This window comes from Canis lupus, chromosome 20, assembly GCF_003254725.2.
Source record: "Canis lupus dingo isolate Sandy chromosome 20, ASM325472v2, whole genome shotgun sequence".
NCBI lineage: Eukaryota > Metazoa > Chordata > Mammalia > Carnivora > Canidae > Canis > Canis lupus.
This window is the reverse complement of record NC_064262.1, coordinates 43,313,131-43,333,041: the sequence shown is the minus strand read 5'-3', so window position 1 is coordinate 43,333,041 and position 19,911 is coordinate 43,313,131. Positions and strand designations below refer to the sequence as shown.

At 43.0% G+C, this 19,911-nt stretch overlaps 1 protein-coding gene across 3 annotated transcripts in view; it reads left to right on the top strand.

The window, feature by feature from the left end:
* LARS2 (leucyl-tRNA synthetase 2, mitochondrial) overlaps positions 1-19,911 on the top strand; it is a 189,139-nt gene that overhangs the window by 12,949 nt on the left and 156,279 nt on the right. Inside the window, exon 2 of one of the 3 annotated variants that reach the window (XM_035702736.2) lies at positions 10,493-10,667. The exons of the other annotated variants lie outside the window; for them this stretch is intronic. The gene's annotated coding sequence lies outside the window, so the exon portion shown is untranslated. The remainder of the gene's footprint in view (positions 1-10,492; positions 10,668-19,911) is intronic. 3 annotated transcript variants of the gene reach the window in all.

Here is a 19,911-nt window from a genome sequence, read left to right as displayed (position 1 = left end):
ATGTATCCTGGTAAGAGAACATTTATACCACGGAAATGGGCAAATGCTTACTCATCAACCCCTGCCCCTCCAGAGAGTAGATTGTTAAACATTTACCCGTATACCGCTGAACTTGGGAATATTTGCACGTAATTGAAGAGGCTGCTGCCCTGGCCATTTCCCCCAACTTCTCCATTCACGTGCTCCTATCTTATGGTAGCTCCTTCCAGATTCCTTTTCTCACTGTGAGAGGCAGCATCAAGCAGTTGTTAGGTTGGCAGAGCCTGGAGCAGACCCTAGTTCCAGTATTTACTAATTTTGTGACTGTGGATGGGTTATTTAGCCTCTCCGTGCCTTAGCTTCCTCATCTGTGAAAATAAAACAAGCTGAATTTCATAATGCATAGAATTGTTGAGTCCCTAGGTAGCACACCTGAAACTAATATAATCGTATATGCCAGCTATTTTAAAAATAACAATCATACCAGCTGAGAAATAGGGTTGCTCTTGTTGAGTAAATGCCATCCATGTATAGTGAGAGGACAGTGCCTGGTACACACTAAGTGCTCCATATGTGTACCCGCTCTGTGATGATGATGATGACGGTCTGCAGGCTCTAGCTATTGGTTACTACTGTCCACATTCTGGAAGGGGCAGGTGCTTATGGCAAATGGACGCATCCAGAGGAGGCACTGGTGAGATGGTAGCGTGGATAACAACACAGTGACATTGGACCTGGTATGATCTTTCCTTCTTCCCTTTCCATCCTCTGTCTCATCCTGCTGCAAGAATTGACCACCTACTGCGTGTGGATACAATTGGGAGTGGGTGAACACACAAAGTTGAGAAAAGGGTGATCCTCCCTGTCCCTGTTCTCATGGGGCTTACATAAGCTCTTTGATCTTCAATAATTTTTTAAAAGATTTGTTTATTTTAAGGGGAGAGAGCGAGAGCATGCTAGCCAGCAGGAGCAGGGCTCAATCCCATGACCCATGAGATCACGACCTGAGCCAAAACCAGGAGTTGGATGCTAACTGACTGAGACACCCAGGCACCCTGGGATCTTCAGTAATTTTTAAAAGTGTAAGGGAGTCCTTAGAACGAGAAGCTTATGAACTACTGGCCTGGGGTATAACGGAGAGACCACTCAATATTAAGGCCAGAAGGCTTGACCCAGGTTCTAGCTCTGTCACATGTTATTGTGTTCCTAATCCCTGGCCTCTGACCTCTGCTTCTTCCTCTGTAAAATGGGAGTGATAATGTGGATCACTACCCCAGCCACCTCCAGGGCACTGTGAAAATATATTTGAAAACTCTAAAAGCCCAGATGCAAGCAGGGCAACCTCAGGGTCACTGTGTGTATGAGGGTAGGGAGGTGCTGTAGGCACAAGATAGGCCCTGGGGGACCCTTTTCGGAGTCTGACATTTCATTGCCTAGAGGGTCTAATTGATCCCCTGAAGTGCAGAGAAGCTTAGCAAATACCCAGCATACTACTCCAAGCCCTGTGATCTGGCTTTCCAGAATGCCAGGGATTCTCTGGAACATTTCCCAAATCAGTGCATGAAAAGTAGAACCAACCATCTGGGTGACTCTGGAAACATCACTAGAAAATGCAGCCAACAAAGAGATTTAGGGGTTGAAATTTCTAGATTTCTGTTCCCCTTTTCGAAGTTAACAGCCCCAACTCTGTCATCTACCAGGATCAGTCTCGAGATGGAGGGCTCTAAGACTCCAGACCAGCTCCGAGGGGACATCCCTGCTTATCCTGCTTGTGACCTTCCTTCTGTTGACCCTGTCCTCCTCTGGTTCCAATGCTTTTCTTCCTATCCAGAGATGTTACCTTGACTGTTCCTGCCCATAGGAACCCATAGGTTGTCCTCCACCAGAACCCCCATCTCCTACCCCATTTCCCCTGGGACCCCCACCTGAACCTTGGTCATTGACTAAGTAGGGTAAGGAGACCCCACAGGATTTAAAGAGCTTTTCTCAAAGAAGGGCCTCAGAGGTTTCTGGGATGTTCAAATCTGTCAATATTCATAGAGACCTTTTAAGTAGAAGAAAATGCCAGGGGCACCTGGGTGGCTCAGTGGTTGAGCGTCTGCCTTTGGCTGGGGTCGTTCGTGATCCTGGGGTCCTGGAATTGAGTCCTGCATCAGGCTCCCAGCAGGGAGCCCACTTCTCCCTCTGCCTATGTCTTTGCCTCTCTGTCTTTCTCGTTAATAAAATTTTTTTAAAAAGAAAAGAAAATGCCAAATTAGAGCTGGTCAAAATGCATAGAATCACTCCATGCAAACTCAGAAACCAACAGGGCAGAGAGGGTGGATTCTCCTTAGCAGCATTCAGGCCGATGGCCTCTGCTCCTGGCATGCCCCACACACAGCTGTGTGCTTTCCCGGGGCCTCACCCTCACCCCTGCCCCTTAAGGAAGACAATGAGCCTCTGAGCAGAGGTTTCCAAATGACATTACCTCAGTTTTTCTATCTAGTTCAGGACTATTTCTGACAATGACTTTTAAAATGGAAATGATTTTTTAAACGTGAGTTTCTTCATTATAGAAGTAAAGCTTCATGGTTTTTTTTTTTGTTTTTTTTTTTTTTAGTAAAGCTTCATTTAAAAAAAAGTTTAAAATAGGGGGAAAAAAATCACTCCTATTCCCCCCACCCCCAACATAACCACTACCATCACATTGGGGCTTTTCCTTGCAGCTTCTGTCCCTATAAATACATTTGATTCTAGCATTGTGATACTTGTCTTGGTCTTGTTCCCCAGAAAGCAGAGTCTGAGACGAAGGTTTCTGTGCAAGTATTTGATTGAGGTATGAAATTCCAGGGAGTGGTGATGAGGAATCGGTGGTGGTGGTGGGGGTGGGGGGTTGGCACTGTATTATGGAATTGGCCACCACTGAGTGCTGGACTCAGAACCGTCTGAGGAGCCATATGAAGACCTGCCATAGGTGGGGGGAGGGAAGAAGCATATTTCCCTTGGCCAGGGTGAAGGGCAAGAGCCACGGGCACATGATGTCAGGTTGCAGCTCTGAGAAGATGGCCAGAGTCTACGTAGAACTGGTCACCCCAGCACTGCCTACTCTAAGAGACAGGCAGGGTCAAGAAGATCTGAAGAGGTGTCTTAATATAGTCTTTGTGATGCACATGGAATTTCATTCTTGTTTTTCCCACTGAACATGCCATATTTAACATATTGATTAATATGGCTTTTTAGTGGCTGCTTGTTATTTTAGTAGATGAAAAGAAGCATATTTTAAATATAATCAATTTCCCTGCATTGTGGTATTTGCAAAACAGTGACAAGCCAGCCCAGTGAGGTGACCTGCAAAGGGTCATTTTATACATTTGTGGCTTGAAAGGAGGGGCTGGCCAATCCCCAACGCAAGTGGGTAGTGGAAGGGTGTTGATCTTTTTACTAAATACTTTTGCTTCTGTATCAAATACCTTTGAAAAATATTGATGATTGAAAGCCAGGAGAAAAAAACCCTACTGATTTCATGGCTCTGATTCAAAATCTATTCCTTTTCTTCCTCCCCCAGTGGCAATACTTTTAGGACTGCTGAATAATTCTGGATAAAGATGGGTTCAGGACTCCATTTGTCTCTTTGCACTCATTCATTCAATAAATATTTACTGAGAAACTTCTATTTATTCATGAGAGACAGAGAGAGAGAGAGGCAGAGATACAGGCAGAGGGAGAAGCAGGCTCCATGCTAGGAGCCTGATGCGGGACTTGATCCTGGGACCCTTGAGCAACTTCTAAATGTCAGGTATGGCACCAGGCCAGGGGATCCAGAGAAGAAGGAACATCTTTGTTCTCAGAGCATCTAGGTGATGCAGGCATGACAATCAAATATTGTCAAAGCTGCGGTGGTAAGCATGGGACCCAAGAGGGAAAGTGTAGGTCTGACATTCATTTATTCACTGATTATATTATCTGTTGCTGGGTAACAAATTGTCCCAATACTTAGTTATCTAAAACAACAATAATTATTATCACAAAGTTTTGGTAGGTCAGGAAATCAGAAGCAACTTGGCTAGATGGTTTTGGCTTGAGGTCTCTTGTGATGCTGATGCCGAGATGCCAGCCAGCACTTAGTCATCTGCAGGTTTGACTGGGACTCAAGGATCTGCTTCCAAAATGGCTCTTTCCACAGGGCTGTTGGTGGAAGGTGTCAGTTTTTCACTATTGAACCTGGACTATTCCAATGTCCACGACTTGGCAGCTGGTTACCCCAGAGCAACTGATCCTGGTAAAGGAGATTGAGGCCACAATGTTTTTTATGATCAAGCCTCAGAAATCGTACACCATCACTTCTACCATATTGGGACCAAAACATAAGAGGGAACTACCCAAGGGGTAAAAGAAAGTGGGGATCATTGGGGGCCACCTTGGAGGCTAGCTACCACATTGGTTCATTGAGTCAATCAATTGCCATGTATTAAGCATCTTTCAGGAGTCTGATACTCTGTTCAGGACTGGGGATACCAATATGGTTGTAATTATATTTAGGGACTGAGTCTTTGCTCAATTTTGTATCTCTGGTGTCTGGAACACAATGTCTCCTTAAAGGTTTATTTGTCAAAAGTAAGGAAAATGTAGTGGTTAGGAGCTATACCTCTGGGGCCAGTCTGTTTAGGTTCAAATCTGGTGTCCTCCTTCCAGCCCTGATGCTTTCCTGATAGATCTTGTTTAACCAGTGTTCATTTCTGTTGCCTAAATATAAGAATCCTAACTGGTACACTCAGTTTTTCCACTAATCTCCTTTGACTAGTTCATAATCCAATCCAGAATCCCCACAGAGCATTTCGTTTTTATGTCTCCTTAACCTTCTTTAATCTGGGGCAGTTTCTCAGCTTGCCTTGTCTTTTATGACCTTGCCACTTCTTTTTTTTTTTTTAATCTTTTTAAATTTATTTATTTATTTTTTAAGATTTTGTTTACTCATGAGAAAAGGAGGCAGAGACACAGGCAGAGGGAGAAGTAGGCTCCCCATGGAGAGCCCAATACAGGACTCGATTCCAGGACCCTGGGATCATGCTCTGAGCCAAAGGCAGGTGCTCAACCACTGAGCCACCCAGGCGTCCCTGACCTTGCCACTTCTGAAGAGTACTTACTAGTCAAGCATTTTATAGAATGTTCTTCAATTTGGGTTTGTCTGAGGTTTTCTTCTGATTAGGTTGAGGTAATGGATTTTGGACAAGAATACCAGAAGTGATTTTGTGAATCATATCAGGGATGCATGATATCAACATGTCATTACTGGTAATACTGACTTTGATCCCTTGGGTAAGATGGTGAGTGTCTGCTTAGTTTCTGTTTTTCCCTTTGTAATGAATAATTATCTTGAGACTATGGAATTATCCTGTTTCTCATTTTTTTTGCCCATAAATTTTAGCAGCCATTGATGATGCTTTTAGATGACAGTTATTACTATGCTGTTTGCTTATTGTTGATTTTCTATTTCTATCATTCCTTCTACATTTATTAATTGGAATTCTGTAAAGAAGAATTGTCTCTTATTCAAGCATTTACTTATATCAATATGGATTTGTGTATGTTTTCTTTCTTCCTATGGTTTATAATCCTTTACTATGATTGTTTGTTGCTCAAATTATCTCAGATTTGGCCATTGGGAACTCTCAATTGGTTCTTGTATATACAGGAGTATTTTTTTAATATCTTCATTTTTTATTATAAAGTAATACATGTCTGGGTAGAGGGCACATGGGACTTCTCTGTACTATTTTTGCAACTTCCTGTAAATCTACAATTATTTTAAAAAGAAAGTTAAAAATTAACATATACTCATTTTTTTTAAATTCAGGAAGTACAGAAAAATATAAAAAATTATTATCTCATTTCCTAGACATAATCTCTGCCTGTGCTCTGTTTTTTTCCCTCTCCAGACTTTTCTTTATCATTTTAAATGGTATTGTAACACAATTATGGCTACTCTGAGACCAACATTCTGGTTTTGTAATAGAGAAAATGCAGGCCAGGGAGATGGGAATTAATAAGACAGTAACACCACCTGCCCTGACTTCGTGTGTCTGCCACCTGCTCTCAGCCCTCCTCATGCTCAGCCTCATGTAATTCCTGCCCCGGATGGTGTGGGGTGAACAATACTAATCAGATGGGGTATTGGAGGGTCTTGAACTATTGAGTCAGGGAGAAAAAGGTATCAATGTTAGCTCATAGAAACAGAAGGAGTTAAAGCTAGTAAATCCAGGAGAATGTACACAGGTCAGGCCAACTCTGCAGAGAGTGGAGAGAGGCAGGGGAGAGGTAGAGATTATTAGAGGGAGAGAAAAGAGAAAAACAGAAAATGTGGAATTTTTACATTCTTGCTACCAGGAAACAGGGCAGCCAAGAACTCAGTGGGTGTTTAACTAAATAGACTTAAAGTTTAGGTCAACGATGGACTTCCCACCTCCACTCTGGGTTGCCCTGACAACCTCCTCCTTCTTGTATTGACATTATTGCAAGAAAGTAGGAAAAAATAGGCAGATGAAGTCATTAGAGGCGGAACCAGTGGTAGTCTGGCTTGTTTCATCCTGTGTGCAGGGTGGTCCAGGGAGGAGCTGGGAGGGGCAAAGGGCTCCTGGGCTGGGGCCGCAGGCGGGGGCACGACCATAGTGGGCCCAAATCTATGCACTGGAGGCTTTTACGAAATTCTAGTGAAGCTGGTCAGTGTAAATTAAATCTCAGTGTTTGCATATCCTCATTGCCTCCCTTGCCCTGTTGGAATTAATCAAGAATACTTAGAAGAAAACCCCAGAACCCTGACTCAGGAAATGGCAGCCACTCCCTCTTCCAGCTGGGCTCAGTCACCATATCTACCTGGCTGTTATAGTCCTCTCTTTGTTTCCATCACCCAAGATGGTTGGGACCATCAGAGGGTGTCACCAATAGTTACTACTTCCTTCTCTTTCCAGAGAAGGAAATTGAAGCTGAGACACTAAGCAACTTGCCTAAGTCACAAATCTAAGAAGCATGCTGGATTCAAACCCAGGTCTTGATCAAGTCAAAATATGTGCTTGGTAATCACCTCACTCTGTGATATAGAACAGTGGTTCTTCAACCACAGGTTGTGAAAGAATCCCCTGCAGAGCTTGTTAAAACATGGGGTGCTGGGCCCCACCCCAGAGTTTCTGATTTGGTAGATCTGGAATATTGCTGGAGATTTTGCATTTCTAATAAATTTCCAGATGGTGCTGATGCTACTGATGATCTGGGAACCGCATTTTGAGAAGTGCTTACATAAAGCAAGCCATTTAGTCCTTGAACCTCAAATATGGTCTTTATAGAACAAAGAGTAGGACTGGATTTGCAGTCTTTGATTGTGTCCTGAGGTTTCTACATGTTTCCAGAGGTGCCTTAGCCACAGGGCAGAGATAAGAAGGTTGAAGGAGTTCAAGTCCCCCACTGTTACTTAGGCAAAGTAGCTTTCTTAGATCTCTTTATATACTAGGGTTCTGTGTGAAATTTTATTGGAAAAGAGGTTTCTGCTATTAAACACAAAGCCAAGAGTTTATAAACTAATGAACTAAAAAAAAAAGTTAAAATACTGTTTGTTCCTATTATCTATTTGCTGTGGTTTAAAACAACAATTATTTTAATATGTAATTTTGTGGGTCAGGAATCTAGGCAGACATAACTCATGAAGGTTACTCAGTGGTATGCTTCTGGTGTCCGGACTGGTCTAAAGGGTCCAAGATGGTGTTACTCACATGTCTGGAGCCTTGTGGGGAACGGGCTGGAAGGCTGGGCTCAGTAGTGACTACTGACTGGAACATCTATCTACATGGGGCTGCTCCAGCACTGTGGTCTCATGGTTATTGGACTTCATGGTGGTTTAGGGCCCAGAGCAAGCTCCAAGAGAAAGTAGGAAGCACCAATCTCTTTAAGGCCCAGACCTAGAAGCAGGTATGGTGTTACTTTTCCATCTTCTGTTTCTCAACCAGATCAATGGAGCTCCCCAGATTCCCGGGAAGGGGACATACACCCCACTTCTCAGTGGGCAGAAAGTTCTGTGTCTATCTTTGAAGTGTACCTGAGAAGACATATCCATATCTGAGCCTCATTTAGATGATGAGACCCTGGTCCTCAAGCCAGGGGTGGTAGAGGGATGTGACTTTGGAGGGTATTTTGTACATTTCAGAAATGTAGTTTGAGGGTGGGTTATAATATGTCCTGGAACACCTGCTCCTGAAGTCAGTCATCTTGCTGGAGAAAGTCCAGGCAACCTCATGGAGAAGCCCAGAGAGAGAGAAACCCAGTCCCCCATCTCCACACCAACAGATCTAGCTGAGCAACCAGCCCATAGCCAGCACTAACTCACCTGCTGCATGAGTGAGCCAGTTAGGAAGGTTTCAGCTCCTCCAGCCCCAGGTGGGCTCCTTTGCTGCACTATATGGAGTGACATGATACCAGACTGGTCACTGGGATGGTTAATGTTATGTGTCCACTTGATTGGGTCATGGGTGCCCAGGTAGTTGGCCAAATATTATTTTGTATGCCTCTCTGAAAGTGCTTTTTGGATGAAATCAACAATCAGTAAACTTTCACTAATGTGGATTCCCCCTCCATAATGTGGGTGGGCCTTGTCCAGTCAGTTGAAAGCCTTGATAGAACAAAGACTGACCCCACCTGAGCAAGAAGAAATTCTGTGAACAGATAGCCTTTGGACTCACTGCAGCTCAGCTTCATGGAACACAAGTGTTTGATGAAAGCTAATAAGTCCTCAGCAATTAAAAAAAAAAATGATTCCGTGGTCAATAATTTTTGGGAAAACCCTTTGTCAGACAATGCTTTTAAAGTCTCTGAATTGCAAAACTTCTCATAATTTGGCATGGATCTTTTGCCGGATGGGAGCCTCGGAAGAGGCTGATCTAGGCTTATTGTGAGCTTCCTGAAAATGAATCTTTATTGTTTCGAAAGTGGGTCACCCTGGGCAGTTTCCCTTTTTTTCAGAGGGTCTCCTTGGGTGAAGGGAAAGTGATGCATCACTTTTTCTCTTCCATGAGAGTGGCCCTGTGGGCCCATGAGGGAAGACTATCCAGGGTAAGAGCTGATGCCGCATTTCAACCTTCCCCTAGCTCCTTAGGCTTGCCCTTTCTGCAGGAGAGTTTGGACCACTCCATTTGATATTCTAGAGCAGAACCAATGAATTATTTCTGCCTTTTCTGCTGTCAAAGGATGCTAATGAGATGCTAATTGCAATTTCAGTGCAATTCCTGGAGACTTCTTTTTACTCAGGGCTGCTGGTTCTGCCCCCTACTGGCGATGGGAGATAGGAATGGTCAAAGAGCCAAGGAACTGAAGACTTCCCAGCCAGCTCTTCCAGACGGTGGAAGCCAGAGAACTTCAGAGACTGCTTTTCTGGCCGGGCATCTAACCATCTTCCTACATGTGGTTTTGGGGTTGTGAAGAATGGACATCCAGAAGATTGTTTTACAATTACACAAAGAGGATAGCACTCTAACCACTTCCTCCAGGATGTCTTTCCTGATCTCTCTCTACCCCCTGCATGCTCTCTCCTTCCTCTCCAGGCTGAGAGATGTGTCCCTCCTCTGTGTTCCATAGTCCCCATTCTTACCACCATCATAGATTATGGAAGAGAAGAGTTTCAATTGTCTGTCTCCACCATCAGCCCTGAGCTCCTGAGAATATGCATTTGGTATCTTTTTCCCTTTTTTGCAGGACTGAAGATGGTGCTGTATATACAGGATGTTCAGACATTGTTTGGTGGGTTGAATTGAGTTGTTCATTTGTGGTTAGTTCAATTCAGAAGGAAACGTGATTATTTTGATAGGGATTAGTCTTTGCCTTTGGAGCTGCTAAGCATATTTAATGTGTAAGCAAGACTCAGATGGAGAGATGTTAACACTCTTAAAAATCTTTCCCAAGGTACTTTGGCAGTCTCCATTTGACCAACAGTTGACTAATTTCAAATAATTTGAATGTATTTATAAGTAAGTCCAATAGGACCAATTTCTATTTGGCAAAATTCTGTTCATTTATCTTTTTACTATATGGCCTTTGAAGCGTTTTCATTCCATTTTACTTCTTTCTCTCCTTCCTCCATTCCTTTCATCTTATTAAGGTTCTATTATCCAAGCTTCCCACTCATTCAGATGGGGTTTTGCTCCCAAATTTAACAGAATAAGTAGGGATTGGGGAGCACATCAGTGGTCATGTATCTTGTCTTTATCCCTGCATCACTTTTATGTTACAACTGACTGTGTGACACCAGGGCCATCAGTTAGCTCTTTGCTACTCACAAGGCAGGCCATGGGCTGGCAGCATCAGTATCTCCTGGGAGCCTGTTAGAAATGCAGAATCTCAGGCCTGCCCCAGACTTTCTCATAACTGGGTGAGTCCTATGCACATACATATATGAGAAGCAGAGGTTCAACTAATCCTGTCTCATACCTTGTAGATGCTGTGGGAACTGAACTAAAGAAAAGTATAGAATACATACCTCTTTGCAATTTGTCATCAGCCTGTAGATCTACTGGATGGACACACTAGCCAGCTTGCCTTGCCTGCCCCACCCTGAGCTCCTGGGAGAGGAAGTCCCACATACAGTACCAAGGGCCACCATTACATTGTGCCAGGAGCTGTGCCAACTGCTTTACGTGCATTCTCTTATTTAAGCCCTACAACAAGTCTATGAGGTAGGTACTGTGCCTGTCCCCTTTAGAGATGAAGAGCCTGGGGATTAGAGAGGTACAACAGTTTGTTTTCTGCCACCCAGTTTGGTATGCAGTACCAGGGTCCTGTAACTGAGGGCTCCTATCATCATCCTCCTCTTTCTGGGGCCAGGGTGGTCCTAATTTAAACAGAACAGTCCAGTTAACTGAGAAATTGCATCTTGGTGATCATCCTCTCTTTTCAACCCTTTGTGTACAAGAAATAGCATTTCCCTACCCTGAGCTGAGGGCTGGGGACAATGTCTCATTGCCTGTCCCATACCTCTTCCCTTCTATATTCCTCTACTCCTCCTCCTCCTCAGTCATCTTCTCTTTCTCCTTTTGATCTTCTGCCTCTCCTTCTGTTCCTTCTCTTCTTTTTATCTTCCTTCTCTTTCTCTTGACAGGCACTTGAACTCAGCTTCTCTTTCTTTCTTTCCTCCTGTCCTCCTTTCACCTTGGGCTTCACATAGAGAATTTGGATGCTGCTGCTGCCACTGACAGTGATGGTGATACTGATGCTGATGGATGATGATGGTGGTGATACTGAGGGTGATGGGTGATGCTTATGGTGATACTGATGGATTGTGATGATGATAGTGATGCTGATGGATTATGGTGATGGTGGATGGTGATGCTGATGAGTGATACTGCTGCTGCTCCTTCTGGTCATGGAGATTTTGTTGTTATTGTTCAGCTGACCAGGATTTTTAGCCCCTCAGCTCCCTTTATTATTTTTATGTTGCACACTGGTAGGAGAGAGGTCATTCAGCAGAAGAACATGAAGTTCTGCTACAAAAGGCAGCCAATATTAGGAAGAGAAAAGGTGATTTGTTTTTGAGATTTAGACACTCTGTAGGTGGAGGGAGGGTCATGAAATTAAAAAAAGGGGGGGGGTTGGTTACAGGGAATGAGGAGGGAGGAGAGAAGAGACTAGAAAGAACGACTCCAGGTGCTTGCTTCTCAGACACATATTCTGGTTGGTCTGAAAGGTGACTAGTAGAAAAAATATAGATATGTTTGGCACCACCTTCTCTACTTGGGGTGTGTTTGTTATCAACCACTGGAAGGCTACTGCCAGTAAGCCCTTCTAGCCATTACAGGACACTGAGGAGCAGTTACATTACTGTTACCATTAATATCAGCCCACCACTTCCCAACCTCCCTTCATGTGCCCAGAGTTTCTTAATTCTTTACAAACAGTATCTGTATGCCCCATAAATTGGGCAGAGTAGGAAACTGAGGTCTATGATGTCTCTATTTGTCTGCTGTATAAGTTGGGATGAAAAACACTAATCTAGATCTTAGGGAGTAACATACAACTTGTGTTCTGTGTGTATAAAACTATACTACTGGTCAAGGATGGGAGAAGTATGATCATTGATTTAGTTTATTGTCTACTTAGGAGAAGACATATGCATATAAAGTCAAGACTACTTTACAAGAATATAGAGATGCCAAAAGATGGTGACTAAATGCCAAATTAATGGCAGAGGTGTAGGAACTGTAAGATCTTATTAACATTTATTTATTAAAGTTGCAGATATCATCTACAGATAAGCAAGATACACTTTATGCATTTGCAAATAAATTCACGTTACCTGTAGACCACTCTTAGACAAGCAATAACACATTCTGAATATATTCAGGTCAAATTTAACTCAATACAGCTTTTCCTTGACTTACTGTGGTGTTATTATGTCTTGATAAACCCACCACATGTAGAAAGTACTGCAAATCGAAAATGCATTTAATGCACCTAACCTACTGAACATCACAGTTTAGGCTTGCCTAATTGAAACATTCTCAGAATACTTATATTAGCCTACAGTTGGAAAAAAAATCATCCAACACCAAGCCTATTTGTTAATATACTACTGAATATCTCACATAATTTATTGAATAGTGTCTTGAAAATGAAAAACAGAATGATTGTAAGTGTATTTTTTTTTTTTTTTTTTAATTTTTATTTATTTATGATAGTCACACAGAGAGAGGAGAGAGGCTGAGACACAGGCAGAGGGAGAAGCAGGCTCCATGCACCCGGAGCCCGACGTGGGATTCGATCCTGGATCTCCAGGATCGCGCCCTGGGCCAAAGGCAGGCGCCAAACCGCTGCGCCACCCAGGGATCCCTGTAAGTGTATTTATTGATTGTTCACCCTTGTGATCCCGGGACTGACTGGCAGTTGTGCTCTCTGCCCCTGCCCAGCATCATGAGAGAAGGATCAGACCACATAGCACTAGCCTGGGAAAAGATCAAAATTCAAAATTCAAAGTACAGTTTCTCCTGAATGCATATCACTTTCTCACCATTGAAAGTCAAAAAATCATAAGTAGAACCATCGTATGTCGGGGACCATCTGTACTGTTTTATACATTCAGTATTTCTTCAAATAGGATTATCTTTTTCTAGAAGCAATCACAAGGCCTAAGAAGATTTGCAGCAATAGAAAAGATTTTTTTTTCTCCCCTGTAATGAACAGATTAAAAGCTTAATCCCAAGCTCTGTTTCTGTGTCCAAGTATAATTGTTGTGTTAGCCACTCCAAATGGGTTTTCTCATAAACACTCAAGAACTATAAGGTATTCAGAGGGAGGACCCCAAATCTAAAAAGTCAACAAATGAGATCACTTTCAGTAGACTTTGTACCCTGGAAGGGATGACAAAAGTGAGTGCTTTTTAATATCAGGCACCTAGGAAAATAATGATTTTACTCCAGACCCTTCAAGGTCAAGATTGCATTGTGGCAACTTTCAGAAGGGCATCTACTCTTATTTTCCCAGTTACTGACCTCTCTGATCCTGGCTCTGCAAAGATTATCATGAGTCTTTTGGCCCATCAATGCTGCTGATTTGACTTTCAGCTCAGTAAGAACTGTTAAAGAATTATCCATGACATTTGTTAAAACAGTGAGGGGCACTTTTCAAATAGACGTAGGGACCACTGCAATGGGGTTTTGCAGTAGGGGAGGGGTATTAGGCCCAGGTCTGGATATAAAATAAGGAAAAGTGGGAAATTATAGCCAAGGAGCAAGGTGTGAGGGGCCAGTGAATGGGCTGAGATATAATCAAGGAAACTGGCCTCTGCTGGGATGGGAATCCAACATTTACCAAAAGACCCATATGCCAGGCACCATAAGAGGGTTGTTGTACTTAACAGTGACACCATCTCTGCGAGGCAGACGCTATTAATTATCATTGGAGGTAAAAAAAAAAAAAGCAAGGTAGGTGGTCTGTCCAAGTTCACACAGCCAGTAAGTAATTAAACTGTGATTCTTTATTTTTTAAAAGATATTTTTTTTATTTGAGAGAGAGAGAGAGAGAGAGAGAGAGAGAGATAAAGGGACACAGAGGGAGTGGGAGAGGAAGAAGCAGACTCCCTAGGGCTCGGTCCCATGACCCTGAGATCATGATCTGAGCTGAAGGCAGATGCTTAAGCGATCGAGCCACCTAGGTGTCCCTAAACTATGATTCTTCCCTGGATCTGCCTCCCTCTTGAGCTTACTCATTTGGCATCACATCACTGAAGGTGTGTGCAAGATTCAGTTCCTGTCCTCAAGGAGCTTGCACTCTGGTAAAAATATCACCAGGGCACATTCCATGCCACTCCCTCCTGGCCTGAATGGGGTCAGTACTAGACAGGAGATCTCTTTCTTTCCCGTACAATCTTGGCATTTGCCAAGCACTTGTAGTGTGTGTAGGCCAGTTCTTTAAATTCAATAAAAATGACAAAAGCAATAGATCCTGTTTATTGAGTATTTACTCTGTAACTTGGCCAAACACTTTACATAATTTCATTTACAAATTTTTCATCCTCCCAGCAACCTAATAGGTGAGCACAACAATCCTCTTTTACAGGCAGAGCAACTGAGAATCAAGGAGGCTGAGGAAATTGCCCACAACCATTCATCTTGAGAGTGGTAGAGCTGAGCTAAAAGCCAGGCTGCCTCTGCCCAGAGCATGTGCTCTTGATAACTATGATGTCAGAAGAGCTGGGTCACTCCTTTTTGCTTTCCACATGCAGTTAGTTGTTTCACATCATTCACAGTAATTTTGTTCTATAAAGTCACCCGAGCTCTACATTAGCGAATATTGAAGCATTTCTTCTAAGGAAAATACAGGGTTAGGTTCCTGAAAGCCTCTGGTCATAAAGTTTTTGCCAGCTGATCCATTTCTTGTATGTGAGTTTCTGCTTACTGACACCTATTTAATATAGATTGTTGATTCATTAACGTTGAACTTACAGCCCAGAGCCCTGTAACTCATGCCTGAACAAAGATCATCTAACACACATTCTTTCCCCATAAGACACATCGCAGCTTTATTGTGCTTGGAACCGGGACTTCTGTGCTTTTCTTCAGATCCATTTTCAAGCGTGAACTCACTAGCAGAAAGCACAAAAATATAAAAAAACATGGCATGTAATATCCTGGAAAAATACTCTGTTTATAGTATAAGAGCCAAAACAACGAGGTAGAGTGGCATCTTGTTAGGTCTCATGGGAACATGCATGGGATGGGGGGGTGGCACTCAAACTTTTCACTCCTTTGTGTATGTCTGTGAATGACCACAAAGGTGCCACAAGTATTGATTTTGGGGTTAACACAGATTTTAGAGAGTAGATGAATTCACAAATATGGAATCTGTGTACTTGCCAGTTTTAAAAGGTTGCATTTAAAAGACATACACCGAGTACCCACCGTGTACTGTCCTTAGTGGTAGATAGATGACTAGGAAGTGGTAAAGAGGCCATTGCAACAGTGCAGGTGAGAGAGGAGGGTTGTATTCAGTGCCAGGCGACAGTGGAGGGCTGGGGAAAGCTATTTGAGAGCAGAGGTAACAAAACCTGGAGACGGTTTCCATGTGGAGGGAGGGAGAAGGGTGGGTGACGTCCCTGTCAGTTGGGTAGGCGGGTATAGCAGGATAACTTTTGTTGTGATGAACAGAAAACCCCAGTTGAACTGGCTTCAGCAACTAAGGGGCCTCCCCAGCTCCTGTGCATGGGAAGTTGAAAGGCGATTTAGCTTCAGGCAGGGCTTGATTGAGCAGATCCTTCTGTGGTACCAGGACCCACTTCTTCTGCATCCAGTCTTAGCAGGCTCTCCTAATGTGATTCTGGAATGTTTGAGGCAGCAACTAGCAGCCAAGAAAGAGAATCTTGGTTCTATTTTTTTTTAAGATTTATTTATTTATTTATGAGAGAGAGAGAGAGAGAGAGAGAGAGAGAGAGAGAAGCAGGCTCCATGCCAGGAGCCCAACGTGGGACTCAATCCCGGGACTCCAGGATCGCGCCCTGGGCCAAAGGCAGGCGCTAAACCACTGAGCCACCCAGGGATCCCCGAGAATCTTGGTTCTAATGTTCCCAGCAGAAGGCTTCTGTGCTTCCTTCTGAGAGCTCTGGCTTAGGTCAAGTGCCTGTCTGAACTGTCTCTGTGGTCAGGGGATGGAATGAGCAGATTGATTCAGCCAGACCTCTGACCTGGGGATGAAAGGTCAAGTCCACAAGACTAAATGGCTCAGATTTGGGGTACAGGGGTGGTTTCCTTCAGGGAAGTCTAGAAGCCCTAGTCAGGAAAGAGGGAAGAACAGGTGTTGCTGTGAAGCATAGATGATAAGTCTATCTACACCTTAAGTGATTTGATTATCAGGACTCAGGCATTTTTTTTAATTGTAAAACAATCCATATAGTAGTAAGAATCTTGGGTTTTGCTTTTGTCTCCATAATGGATAACTGAATGCCATTCCCAGAAGACCTGAATCAATGTCTGAAATGTGACAGCTCAGGGAAGAATTTACATGGCTGCCCCAGTGACTTATTTTTGGAAAGATCACAAAAGCATGGAAATAAGTGTCCGGTTGGAATTATTTATGACTTCGGCACTTCTAAGTCACTTCTAGTAAATTTGCCTTACCTTGTGAGGTAAGATAGAGGAATAGTCTTATTTTTACACTGAGGAAAAGAAATGGAGACTCCTAATTCTGGAAATTGCTGACACACAAGCTTTTATATTAGACAAAGAGAATGCAGAGCAAGTGGGAGGGGTAAGGAAATGAACAGAGAGTAGAGAAGGGAAGCCACCACACCCCTTCAAACCAAACACATGGTGATGGGCATTAATTTATTTATTACCAAAAAATCTTCTTGATTTTTTTCTGCATAGAAAGTCATGGAAGCTGAACTATCACGCTTCCTATGGCTACCGTAACAAATTACTACAAACTTGGTGGCTTGACCATCAGTGTCACTGGGTCTAAATCAAGTTGTCAGCACTCCCCTTGGGAGTTTTAGGAGAGGATCTGTTTTCTTCTCTTTCTTTTTTTATTAAAATATTCATGAAACACCATTTGAACCATTTTTAAGTGTATAGTTTAGTGGCATTAAGTATATTCATGTTGTTATGTAGCTACTTACCACCAACTGTCCCCCTGGACATTTTCATCTTCCCAAACTGAAACATTGTGCCTATTAAACAAATTTAATGTCTTCAAGGTTCATCCATGTTGTAGCATGTGTAAGAATTTGCTTCCTTTTCAAGGCTGAATAATATTCCATTATAGGTTAACATCATATTTTACTCCATCCACTCATGACTCAATGGACACTTGGGTTGCTTCCACCTTTTGGCTATTGTGAATAATGCCTCTATGAACATGAGTGTGCAAGTATCTCTTTAAGACTCTGCTTTCAACTCTTCAGGGTATCTCCCAGAAGTGGAGTTGCTGAATCATATGGGAGAATCTATATTCTTGTGTTTTATATCTTCCAGAGCTGACTTATTGCATTCCTTGGCTCAGGGTCCTTCATCTTCTAAACCAGAAGGGTATGGGGGCACCTGGGTGGCTCAGTGGTTGAGCATCTTTGGCTCAGGTCCTGGGATTGAGTCCCGCATCGGGCTCCTTGTGGGGAGCCTGCTTCTCCCTCTGCCTATGTCGCTGCCTCTCTCTCTGTGTCTCTCATGAATAAATCAGTAAAATCTTTTTTTCTTTTTTTTAATTTTTATTTATTTATGATAGTCACACAGAGAGAGAGAGAGAGAGAGAGAGGCAGAGACACAGGCAGAGGGAGAAACAGGCTCCATGCACTGGGAGCCCGATGTGGGATTCGATCCCAGGTCTCCAGGATCGCGCCCTGGGCCAAAGGCAGGCGCCAAACCGCTGCGCCACCCAGGGATCCCAAAATCTTTTTTTTTTAAATAAATAAACCAAAAGGGTAGCATCTTGCTTTAGGAGTCACATTGCCTCTTCTGTCTCAAACTTCCCTCTGCCTCTCTCTTAGTAGGACAGATATAATGGAATGTAGGGCCCAGCAAGATAATCCAGGATAATCTTTTTAAAAAGATTTTATTTATTCATTCATGAGGAGACACAGACAGAGTCAGAGACACAGGCAGAGAGAGAAGCAGGCTCCATCCTGGGTCTCCAGGATCACGCCTTGGGCCGAAGGCGGTGCTAAACCGCTGAGCCACCTGGGCTGACCAATCCAGAATAATCTTATCTCGATTCCTAATTTCATCACATCTGCAAAGTCTCTTTTGCCATATAAGGTGACATTCCTAGGTTCCAGGGATGAGGACCTAGATATCTTTGGGAATCATTATTCAGCCTCCCACACAAGCTAATAGAAATTAGCAAATGAATACAGAAGCTTGTCATAAAAAGAAAGGCCCAGAGAACCACCCCATCCCTAGAGATCATCACAGGATATAGGGACATAGTTTTCTAGATTTCTTTCCACACATATACTAACAAATGTATTTCTTTTATCTCCTTTCCTTTTAAAAAAATAAAAAGTGGGGTAACTTTCTACATGGCCCAGCAACTTGTCTCTTTCATTCAATAATGCATCTTTGCAGCAAGCTTTTTAAGAGTGAAAGGGATTTACTTTCATGCTACTGTCTTCTTTGATGTAAAAATAGCAACTTTCCAGTAAAGCAAATGGCTTTTAGAAAAATTCTATTTGAAATAATCTCCTAGAAAAGTCAATGTTAACTTTAATTCTTAAGAGAGAAGAGAGATTTTGAACCAACATAAGGGTGGAGGCTACTTAGAGTTTAGTATTTTGGATAATTAGAGAAAGGGCGCTCTAGTTATAGATGGATAAAACATGACATACCTGAAGGCTAAATTACTTTAAGTGTAGCATGTTAATATGAGAGTCACTGCATCCATGGTGTCAGTTTAAATTAAGCATCTAAGGGCACCTGGATGCTCAGTGGGTTGAGTGTCTGCCTTTGGTTATGATCTCAGGGTCCTGGGATAGAGCCCTACATCGGACTCCCTGCTTAGTGGGGAGTCTGCTGCTCTCTCTCTGGCTCCCCCTGCTTGTGCTCTGTGTTTGTGTGTGTGTGTGTGTGTGTGTGTGTGTCAAAAAATATATAAAAATCTTTCAAAAAATTAATCAAGCATCTAGTTTCAGGGGTGGAGAGATCAGAAGACTTGGATTGGAATCCTGGCCTTTCCATCAACTGGCTGTATGACTTTAGGCAAGCTGTATCTAATCTCTGGGCCTCAATGTCCTAATCTTTGAAGTGGGAGGGTTGCAGCGGTAGCTGCCCCAGATCCTCGTGACCTTCCCTTCTGCAACTTGGGAAGGGCACTATTCTAGCAGGCTACAGGTCCGGTGGCAAATCACAAACCTTCCATTAACTTGTTTATGACCTTGAACTTGACAAGTCAGTTCTGTAGGGCCTCGGTTTATTCATCTGTAAAAGGAGCAGGCTGGTCTAGATTGTTCTCAAGATCCTTTCTAACATTCACATCCTAAGACAGTGAATCTCAAACTTCCGTGTGCCTGAAAATCCCCTGGGGATCTTGTTAAAATGGAGAGCTTGATTCAGCAGATTACAGTGTGACTTGAGATTCAACATTTCTAGTAAGTTTTCAGGTGAGGCTGATGGGAGTCTGGAGACCCCACCCTTTGAACAGCCAAGTATTTAGATTTCCCACTGTCCGGAAACTTGGTTAAAGACTTGGAAACGGGCAAAAAAATTCCTGTGTGTCCCTTGGGTGGAGTGCTGGTCTGGTACTTATCTGGTGCTAGCGGTGTATGCACCTTTCCTTATCTTCCATTGTTCAGCATTGTAAGAGTAGAAGTTAAAATGTAGAATATGTATAGTAGTGGACTGACTTGTTTTATAGAAGTACAACTGATGTCAACAATGGAAAAAGATGGCTCTCAAACATTACTTTTTCTTGTCCTATAGGATCATCAACCAGTTTTGCATAATT